General features: G+C 38.8%; 1 pseudogene; it reads left to right on the plus strand.

The window, feature by feature from the left end:
• Positions 1-2229: 2229 nt before the first annotated feature.
• On the plus strand, positions 2230-7914 carry LOC121779683 (annotated as a pseudogene).
• Positions 7915-9151: the final 1237 nt, after the last annotated feature.

Genomic DNA, 9151 nt, shown 5'->3' on the forward strand with positions numbered 1-9151 from the left:
CTTAACCATAATTAAAAGAAGAAGAAAAAAATTATACTGTGACTGCATAATTAAAAAAAATGATAATTACAAAATGCTAGTATAATTATAAATAATCGGGTAATTTTCAGGATTAACGGGTACCCGCTCGGGTATCGGGTATACCCGATACCCGCAAAACCCAAAATATAAATACCCGATCCCGACCTGTTTCCCGTTTCCGTCGGGTATTGGGTACCCGCTAACCGTCGGGTATCGGGTTGGGTAGGAAATCACCCGATACCCGCTACCCGTTTCGACACCCCTAACGATCTCCATTAGTCGATGTTTCATCTCTTGATCTTCTGGGGACAAGTGCTCTTTGTCCAACAACTTAATCAACATTTTTTGGTACATCTTCATAGAGGGCTTTTCCAGCTTTTCGCGCTCTATCTGGAGTCGAGCCTTCACTAGTTCGTTCTCATTATCTTTAGCTAGCCTTATGCATGAAGTTCTTCAGCAACTTGAGCATTAGTAGAATCAGATTGTGTTACCTTACTTTTTCCTTTTCTTTTTGCCTTGTCTCTGCCTATAGGCCGAGAACTAGTTGAATGTCTAGATGTAGGAGTTTCCGGATTTGAAGGGATAGTATACTCGCCAGATTCAGAAGTCTTTGTCCTCTTTGAATTGCTACCATCCTGTTCATAAGCAACATTTTCATTGTCAGGATATACCTGTGTTGTATCATGAATACTCCACTTTGGATATTTGCTCATAACTTATTAAACACTATCAAATCTTGAAATTTGTTGCCGCCTTCTGCTTGGTAGATGCTATGAGCTTCATTCTCAACATCTTGGTCGCTCATTCCACTCCTCCTTCGCGCGTTTGCTTCTCTGCAAGCAGCCACCCATTTGCTTGCATTTTCATTAAGTCGTTTCCATCGACTCTTCATAGAATCCACATTTCTTTTGTTAATTTCAGTTGGATTTTCTGCTTGACTTTCGTGATACAATTTTTCACACGTACCCATAGTGCATCTCCCTTCTGATGTTTACCACGCACACTATCTACGCTTGCATAGACCCAAGAAGACATATGTGTTAAATCTTCTTTCACAACCCAACTTACATTGTTTGAGCTCCTCTTCTTTTTGTTCGCTTGTTGGGCATCTCCGAACAAGTTTTGGGTGACATTTTTTGATGTGGGAATTTCAGTAGATGTAGGAATTTGGCTTAGATTTGGAGATAAGGTGGTGTAAAATTTGGAAAATTTTGCGAACTTGGATATTCTGATGACTGTTGATAATTTTGGGAATTAAAATAGCTTGGGAAACAAGGGCGATAATTAGGATGATTTGAATCCATAAAACCAAATTTATCAAAACAAGAATGAAAGGAAATTTAGATTGATAAATTTGGTTTGCTTTTGTGATGAGTTCTACATGTTAAGCGAGATATATATAGAAAAGTGAAGCATAATGTAGTAGCAAATAATAAAAAATAATAAATTAAAATGAAATAATAAAAAAATGAAGTAGTTCACGTAATTTTTTGGAAGAGTGGTTCACATAATTTTTTTGACAGAATGATTCACATGATATTTGAAAAGATATATAGAGATAAATGTAATAATCATTGAATAAAATAAATTAATAACTAATAAAACAATCAAAATTTAATGTAGTGCAAAATTTTCAGAAAATGTGATATAGAATTATATTGTTATTGTGCAAATTTATTACAACATACATGTACTCCAATAATCAAGTAATAAAATAAATCAATAATCAGAAGTGAAAAAACAAAAATAAAAAATATTTCAATATTTAGCCAATAATAATATGACACGTGGATGTTGCCCCTCACTTTTTGTAGTGGTGGCAGGGTGATACCGAGAGATGAGGGGCGGTTGCTTTAGGTTATTTTAGAATTATTTTTATTTATGCATATTTTGTGTTTTATGTGTGACATTGTGTGGAATATCACCGATGAAGGTGGTCTGAGGAAGAAAAAGAGAGAAAAAAGTAAAAGAGAAAAAAGTGAGAAAGAGAGAATAAAGTAACAGAGGGGAAAAAGTAGGAGAGATAAGAGGAAAAAGCATGAGAGAGGAGTGAGTTGATTTTTGCCAAAAAAGGAGACGACTTACTTAGGTTGAGACGTACCAAAAAGAAAAACGTCTCACTTAGGTAGGAACGGAGGGAGTATATTTTACTAATAAAAAATATTCAAGGATCTTGAGCTGGTGCAACTGTACGTGATAACGGGAAAAAACATACACGCAGAGCACGAGCACCTCAACATCCCATGAATTAGGAACAATTCGTAAAGACCAAAGTACTACTTGGTGTTCGGAAATGCTCTGCCGAAAAACCCAGCATCTGAGCTGCGCTCTTCTGCTTCTCATCCTGCCCGCCGCCGCTTCTCTCGCCCGCCCATTCGTTCTCGTCCACTCCCAGGACTATCTCTCCGACCCCGCCACCCTCAATCTGCCCGTCGACGTTTCTGATTTCGACAACTTCCCCGATTCCGAGTCCAAACCCGACTGGTTCCTCGATCCCGGCTCCTGGTCCCCGGTTTTCGAGCCCGATCCCAACTCCAAAATCCCCAGCCCTAATCACGGCGACGACGCAATTTACTACAACGGGTTGAGCAAATTGGTGGATGCGGCTGCTGGAGGAGAATTTAGGGTTATTGATGAGGCGGTGGCGGATATCGCGGCCGCTTCTGCTCTGGGGCATCCGCATGGCCAGTCGGTCATGGGGTTTTTGCATAGCATGGGGATTGGGAGGGAAAGGAACGACGCCAAAGCATTCCTGCATCACTATTTTGCTGCGCAGGGCGGAAATTTGCAGTCTAAGATGGCCATGGCGTACACTTACTACTGCCAGGAAGTAAGGTTTCTATTTTTGTTCTTAATTATTTCATCAATTAGTGGAAATCATAGTTTAATGTTTAAACTATTTGTTGTTGCTTTAATTCATGTTTAATTCGTTGCAGATGCATGAAAAAGCAGTTAAGTTGTATGCTGAATTAGCAGAGGTAGCAGTGAATAGTTTTCTTATTTCAAAGGATTCGCCTGCAATTGAGCCAGTCAGAATCCACAGAGAAAATCCAGTTTAGGAGCACTCTACCACTACCATAACACAAATGTACCCATTTTGATAATTGTTCCATATATGAGAAAAACGCGCTGGCGTTTTATTAAGTGAAAACGCCAACCGTGATGGTGTTTTACATTTAATTTGAATTTAAAAAAATACGGTACTTATTTAAACTCGCCAACTAGGTTGGCGTGTTTTGTTTAAAAATGCCAGTTAGGATGGCGTCTATTGATTAGAACACGACAGTCGCAATGCCGTGTTATGATCGAATTTCCGAAAAAAATAAAGATAAATTAAAACAAGCCAGATGCAATAGCGTGTTATGATTGAATTTCCAAAAAAAAAAAAGATAAATTAGAACACGCCACTCTTAGTGGCTTTTCTTCATAGAATAGGGCAATATATCGGGATTTCTTCCCCAAATCGCCAAACCACACCCAAATAGCAGCAGCGGCGATTTCTTCCCCTTCGACGCCAGTCTCTTGCAATTGCATCAACAAGGAGTTAATTGGTGTCATTTTTCCGCATATTTGATATATCATTCGGTTAGTATGCTTATTTTTGACAATAATGGAGTAATTGTTTTGTAGTTGGTTAGGGTTTGTAATTAGTTGTAAATTGAGCTTATTTTTGACAATAATTGTTTTGGAGTTAATTGATATTTTTCCGCATATTTGATATATTTGTGCAGTGGGGTTGTTTGAATGCATTATTGTTGATTAATATTTGAGATATTAGTTTTTAGTTATGGTATAAATATTAAAATTGGGTTTAAACTAGGTAGTGTTGTTCTAGCTTAAAAATTGGACAACTTGATTTGGAATCAAGTTTATGTGGATTTTAAATTGGTGTTGCATTATTTGGGTTTAGGTGTTGCATTATTTGATATTGGGTTCAATAGTGACAAATTATTGAAATTGTTTAGGTTGATGTATATTGTTTAGTTTGAATTATTAATGTTGTGTAGGTGAATTGTGTTATAATTTTGTGTAGGTGAATTTGTGTAACGTTGTGCAGGTGAATTTGTGCATTTTTGTATTGTGCATTATTTGATATTGATATTCCATTTTGTGATATTGACTTAAATAGTATCCAAGTATTGAAATTGTTTAGGTTTGTGAATTGTTTAATTTGAATTGTGAATGTTGTGTAGGTGAACTATGGCATCATCTTCAAGTGCTCGTCGAAGACTCTTATGTGGCCCTGAAGACCCTTCCGTATTATATCTTCAGAGATAAAACGTCTCTAATAATATATGGGCAGAGTTCCATCAGAAGACGTACGCTGCAGAAGATACGAAGGAATCATTTGGGATGTTCCCATACATCCTCGTGTTTTGGCAGTGATAGATGAGATGGGGCTCGACGGGATATTGAGGTGTGGTCAACCAAAAGACATTGACCACCATCTTATCACCGCATTGATTGAACGATGGAGGCCAGAGACTCACACGTTTCACTTTCCAGTCGGTGAAGCGACAGTGATATTAGAAGACGTGGAGGTCTTATGGGGCCTCAAAGTTGACGGTGATGCGCTGACCTCTTCCATCACCAGGTCAGAGCATCACCGTCAACATTTGATATTGGTGTTCCATTTTTGACGGTGGAGGAGGTCTGAGCATCACCGTCAACTTTGAGGCCCCATAAGACCTCCACGTCTTCTAATGTTACTGTCGATTCACCGACTGGAAAGTGAAACGTGTGAGTCTCTGGCCTCCATCGTTCAATCAATGCGGTGATAAGATGATGGTCAATGTCTTTTGGCTGACCACACCTCAATATCCCGCCGAACCTCATCTCGTCTATCACTGCCAAAACACGAGGATGTATGGGAACATCCCAAATTATTCCTTCGTATCTTCTGCAGCGTACGTCTTCTGATGGAACTCCTGCCCATATATTATTAGAGACGTGTTATCTCTGATGATATAATACAGAAGGGTCCTCAGGAAATTCGATCGTAACACGGCATTGCGACTGGCGTGTTCTAATCAATAGACGCCATACTAATTGGCGTTTTTAAACAAAACACGCCAACCTAGTTGGCGAGTTTAAATAAGTACCGTATTTTTTAAAATTCAAATTAAATGTAAAACTCCATCACGGTTGGCGCATTTCTCATATATGGAACAATTATCAAAGTGGGTACAATTTTGTTGTTGTAGTGGTAGAGTGCCCCCTAAACCCGATTTTCTCGAATCCACACTGATGCTGAGGAGAATAAAGCAGCTCTCAGGAAGTCTAGAGGAGAGGATGATGAAGATTTCCAGATTTTGGAATATCAGGCTCAAAAAGGCAATGCAGGTGCTATGTACAAAATTGGTATATTTTACTACTTTGGGTTGAGAGGAGTGAGGCGCAATCATGCTAAGGGATTACGGTGGTTCTCAAAGGCGGCGGAGAAGGGAGAGGCTAGATCAATGGAACTTCTTGGGGAGATATATGCCAGAGGTAGTGGGGTTGAACGTAACTATACTAAGGCTTTAGAACGGCTTACCCTGGCATCAAGACAACAACTTTATTCAGCTTACAATGGCATGGGATATTTATATTATATGTAAAGGGTTATGGAGTGGAGAAAAAGAATTACACAAAGGTTTGATCTAATTTTAGTTCATTGTTTTCTCCTGTTTGCCTTCTATTAATCATTTGGTTGTTCTTCCAATCTTCTTATATTTATGCTTCAAACTTCTTTTGTAGGCGAAAGAATACTTCGATAAAGCTGCTGAGAATGAAGAACCTTGCGGGTTCTACAGCCTTGGTGTGATGTATTTAAAGGGAGTTGGGACTAAGCGGGACTTGAAGATAGCAACCAAGTACTTTGCACTAGCTGCTAATGCAGGTCAGCCAAAAGCATTCTACCAATTAGCGAAGATGTTTCATACTGGTGTCGGTCTCAAGAAGAATCTTCATATGGTAAGAATCAAGTCTAAACTTCCTCTCATAATATAAAATTATGGCATCTTTCCTTTTCACTTTCTGACAAGATCGAAGAATGTTTTAGTGCCTGATGCCCTCTAGTGCTTCAATTTCGTTTCCTCTTTTTCATTATCTCTTCTTGAGTGCATCTTTACTCTTTTTGCAAATTCCAAGTTAGGTTTATGTAGTAATTATGTTCTGCACTTCATTTCATTTCAGGCAATAGCACTATACAAACTTGTTGCAGAGCGTGGGCCATGGAGTTCGTTGTCTAGATGGGCACTGGAGTCTTACCTGAAAGGTGATATTGGCAAAGCATTCCTTTTGTATTCAAGAATGGCAGAAATAGGGTATGAGGTCGCACAAAGTAATGCTGCTTGGATTTTGGACAAGTATGGGGAACACAGTATGTGTGTCTGGGCACTGCACAGATGCTGAAAGGCATCAACGAGCCCATGTGTTATGGTGGCGAGCTTTTGAGCAGGGAAATGAACATGCTGCTTTGCTGATCGGGGATGCATATTACTATGGCCGAGTATGTAACAACATTTAACATTCTTTATATGTCATCAATAAGGATGTCTTGTTTAATGCATCTACAGGGCTATCGAGAGTATATGCACACTTATTTTTCTCACTCTTGTATTCTGTAGGGTACAGAACGGGATTTTGATCGTGCTGCTGGGATACATGCATGAGCATGGGTTGGGACTACCATTGGATCTTCACCTTGCCAAGCGTTACTATGATCAAGCCTTAGAAGTTGTTCCTGCTTCAAAGTTACCTGTAGCACTAGCCCTTGTCGGTCTGTGGATTAGAAGAAATCATGCCAACAGTTTCCTTGTGAGTCTTATTTTCTTTCCTCTATATGTTGACCTTTTTATTTCTCCTTGTTTTCATGTGGGCATGTGATATGGGAGCTAAACATGGCTTTATATTTTCTGTTAGATACAGAACAATTTAATTACCTCCTCATTTCCTAATTATTCTTTTTGGTTTGACATGGATGATGGATGTCCAAGTTTTGATTTTGGCAAAATGTATTTTTTCCTGCATGAGTATATGTGCTGCTGTTAGTGGAAGGTGATCGTGGAGGTTCAATCTCAGAAAAACAATTTATCTTTTTGGTTTATCCTTGATATCTAAGTTTTCATCCTGGCAAAAGTCGTAAACTTTCCTTTTCTCACATGGTGCTGTTTCAACTTTTATTGGACTAACCTCTTTACTGCCTGCATTTATTTTGTAAACTTAATTTGTAGTTCTGTGATCCATTGATTCTTACAAGTTAACTTATGAGCTACACTTTACATAATGACAAAATAACTAAGCATTTCTTCCTTTGGTTTGGTAATATTCTGGAGTTATTTAGCTCTTCTGTGACACATCTTTTCCTTTCTTGAATTTGATTATTTGTGATCAAGGCTTTTGGTTTTGTTATGGAAAGAAATGAAGTACTATTACATTTATTTATACATCTTTCTTGAAGTAGATGAATGATGGAATGTGCCTAATTTGTTGTATGACGACCGTGTTTCTTCAGGTTGGTATGATTGATTCCCTCCCAGAAGTGGAGGGATGGGTGGAGAATGTGATCATGGAAGAAGGCAATGCAACAATTCTGACGCTCTTTGTCTGCCTCCTCACAGTTCTTTACCTAAGGGAGCGTCGAAGGAGCCCGATGCACCTCAACTTAATTGAATTTTACCCAAGAGATCTTGTTGGCTTGACCATGTAAAAAGGAAGGGTGGGATGTGGTTTTTCTGGCGCCTGATTCTATTGCAGGAAAGTGTATAGGGGTTTGACTGTGCAAGAGCTTGGTCACAAAGTAATTTTTTCTGATACTTTGTTGTAAAATAGTGGTGGTTTCATCTTGGTGGAAACGAACGTAGAATTTATTTTTAGACAAATATTTAACCCAACAGGTTGATATTCTTATTTACAGTCTCTATGACTAAGGAACTAACAGAAAAGAATCATTTAATATTCATTCATCAGTCATTGATCAAGAAGAGCAGAGGAATTGAAGGGATGAAGTCGTTATTGATCTTCCAGCTGAAGTGTTTCAGTGGCCGTTGGATGAGGTGGAGTTAAGATGTCTTAATCTTGGCCATCGATCTAACTAGCAGTTGGATTATTAGTTTTTAGATTAAAAGATTTCATCTTTGTTTGTTGTTTAGTTTTCAGATTTCCAGCTTGATTCTAAGTTTCTCTTCTTCGCACTTACATTTCTGAATCATTCTCATATTGAATACACCGAATTCAATACACATTCTTTCAAAGTTCTTCATTTAATTATCAATTGTTTTCAGTGGAATTTTTACCATTAGCGCCATCTGTCGGAATTGTTGAAGCGGAGAAGTTGGTGAGCTTGGAGATTCTCTCTAACAAATGCTTTGTCGATTAAGATAGAACTGAATATCAACAAACGGAAGAGTCAAAGCATGTCCTTAGAATTCCCTGTCTTTTCTGATTTACCTTTATTATTACTTGCTTTGTTTTATTTTAATTATTTTAGTTAATAAAAAATTCAAAAATTAAGCTTGTCCAAAAATGTATATGAAATTTTATTGCAGTACTCAAATTGACTATTAGGCCATTACCAATGGGGCGCCCTATGGCGCGCCGCGTCATCAGTTTTATCCTGCGTCGCTTCCACCAACGTATGAGGTGGGGTACCTCACGATGAAGAAGCCCTCCTCCAAGCACATGCTGACTCCTACCCCCTACCTGCAATGTAGCGCCCTATGCATTTTCATTTTATTTGAATATTTAAATAACTACAAAAATTAGGTAAAAACTTCATTTCATTTATAGAAATTAATACATTACAATACGAATTAAAAAAATACGCAAACTCAGCGACGGCGGTTATAGGCCCACACTTCTTCAATCATGTCGTTCATGAGCTGAACATGGTCTTGTTGGTTGCGCATTGAGGTCTGTCTAGCTAGAACCTCATTGAAGCCCAGCGGTAATTCTCTAGCGGGGGCTCGGTCGCCGTGCTGGACGAGCTAGATGCACCGGCATCATCGTTCCAGTCAGTGATGCTCCCACCCTCATGCTCGACTATCATATTGTGCATGATTATGCAAACATACATGACATCGGCGATGACTTCCTTGAACCAGAGACGAGCCAGCCCTTTCACAATTACCCACCGTGCTTGGAGCAC

This window comes from Salvia splendens, chromosome 19, assembly GCF_004379255.2.
Source record: "Salvia splendens isolate huo1 chromosome 19, SspV2, whole genome shotgun sequence".
Classification (NCBI taxonomy): Eukaryota; Viridiplantae; Streptophyta; class Magnoliopsida; order Lamiales; family Lamiaceae; genus Salvia; species Salvia splendens.